The following is a 2,482-nucleotide window of genomic DNA, read 5'->3' as shown; positions in this document are numbered from 1 at the left end:
TGTCCATTATTTTGTACCGACTACACCGCTGTTTTCAACGACAGAGGCGAGTCCGCGCACAACTCCTGTTCCACTACGTTCCCAGCACCCCGGCGTACCCCCCGCCGGTAATTCACATTCCCGCGGCATCTCAACAGACAATACAAGATGTCGGATCCGCAGACTCCAGGGAACCTGGAGGATCCCTTTACACATCGTTGCGACCCAGCTCGCGATCCTCAGAGTCGAGCACCGACTCCTACAGAAGCGTTACCAACGAGTCAGTTGACTCAATCGACATCACCGATACCCGGGGTGTACTCCTCGACAGAGGAGACTCGCCCGTACCAGGTCTCTTCGACCAGTCTCCAGTCCAAGGCGAGTCAAGTACCGATGGAGCCGGAAGACAAGGCACCAGGCCTCTGGTCGAGAGCGAAGAAGGCTCTGACACTGAGTACGAAGGGGGTGAGCTCACAGAGTGGGAAAGGACCCGACTCGACAACCTCTACCCGAATGAGGAGGAGAATGCTACCTATACCGGAGACAACTATGGTGGCCGGTCAGGAACCAGGTGGACAGACGCGGACTGGGGAAGCGAGAGCAGGAGATACAGAGTCGCCCAGGAGGACGACTACGACAGTGATTCCGGAGAGCTTGGCCTCGGAGCCTCCGCAGCTACCACCAGTACAGCTGAGTCACAGTCTCTTCCAAGGTCCTGGCCGACCGATAGGGGAGAGCCAGTGGCCTGGCACCCCCGAACCAGTTGGGTATACGCCGACAGGAGGGAAGAGGCTACTGTGGCCAGAACCCGGCACGGAGGAAAGCCCGACCTGATCCCTGAAAGGTCCGAGACCCCTCTGGTCACTCCTGCCATCCCCTCGCACGAGCCGACGAGTGGGGAGCTTTGGAGCGAGTTCCCAGACTATGACACTGAGGAACTTGGAACAATTACCGTTTCCGAGCGGCTCGCCGGAGTCTCCAACTGGGAGCCGTCGGTCCCGTCGAGGGCCTTCGCCGAACCCGTCCCGGCCTCCCAGCGTCCTTGGCCCCTCCTCTATCACACGTACGTTGAGTCCCTCGGACTCACTCAAAATGCCCGGCTCGCCCCAGAAGTCGAGGCCCAAATGGAGCGAGGCCGAGCGCATGATGCACGCATCCGACATGCCGAAGAGGACGCCCTCCAGGGACCCGATGGCTGGTGGGACTTACCCCTCGAGCCCGACGCCACCGACGCCGAAGTGGAAAACCGAATCCGCGCTGCCGCCGTTCGATACTCAGGCGCCGCCCGAAGAGCCGGTACTGATCTCGAGGCCAGAAGAAGGGCCTGGAACGCCTATCAGGCTGAGATCAGCGACGAGGACTCGGACATCGGGAGATGGAGGCGGAACAAGGAGCTCGACCGCATCGCCCGAGAGAGGGAGGAGGCAAAGAATGCCGAGTCGTCCGCCCAACAGCGCTCTAGAGACGGAGGTGATGATGGCGGTTCGCAACCTCCTGATCCACCCTCTTCACCCCCGGCCGACGATTTTTAACATACTACCATGGCACGGACTGTACGAGATAATGATGGAGGATATGGAGAAAGACTCCCAGTGGCTCCTGACGGAGGCGGGAGAAGACTATCGATACACAAAGGCGGCGGGGGATGTTTACCTCATGAAGAACATCTTGGAGGTAGAAACGTGGCATCGGGCGGCGCTGGTGTGGAACCTGGCCAACCCCGACGATCCAAAGCAAGAATGCGTGGCCTATCGACGGTCGCAACCAATGCCTGCTCCGACCGATATCACGGGGTTCTTCCCCGACAACTTCTTTGCCGGGGCAGAAGGGGACGACGACGAGATGGACAACCCGGGTGCTGGACCCTCGGACAAGGGGAAGCAATCCACGGTACCACCACCGCCATCACATCCACCCCCACGTCGACCTACCTATCCGGGCGATTACCCCCCGCCTGGGGATAACTATTGCTTGAGGTCACTCCCACGACCGCCTAACCCCCCGGTGCCACCCCGAGCGCCCTCGCCCCCGGATCCAATACCCCTGTGGACGCTGGCCACGGGGAAGGACAATAACCCGTGGAACGACGTGAAGCCCAAGTTGATTACGCAGCCTGAATACTTTACGGGGGAGGCCACGGATATTAACCGATTCCTTCACCACTGCGAAATGTACTTCCAAGTATTTCCTTTGCACTTCACTATGAACGACCAGGGCCAGAACCCCTACCGGATCACCTTCGCGCAGGGGTACCTACGGGATAAGGCCAAGGATTGGTGGGGTGACCAATACTATCGATATCGGGACGAGCGGGGGCATTGGAGATTTCCCACTTGGGACGAGTTCTCCAACGACCTCACCGTGGAGTTCCGAGAAGTGGCAGAACTTGCCATCTGGAAGGCAGAGTGGAAGAAGGTCCGGCAGTCGGAATTCAAGACGGCCATCGAGTTTTTTGCCAAGTTCGAACGACTAGCCCACAAGTGCGGAGAATTTGGTGATGAGA

The sequence above is a fragment of the Desarmillaria tabescens genome (genome assembly GCF_030435595.1).
Source record: "Desarmillaria tabescens strain CCBAS 213 chromosome Unknown EV420scaffold_92, whole genome shotgun sequence".
In the NCBI taxonomy this organism is placed as follows: domain Eukaryota; kingdom Fungi; phylum Basidiomycota; class Agaricomycetes; order Agaricales; family Physalacriaceae; genus Desarmillaria; species Desarmillaria tabescens.
Note: the sequence above shows the minus strand (reverse complement) of the source record.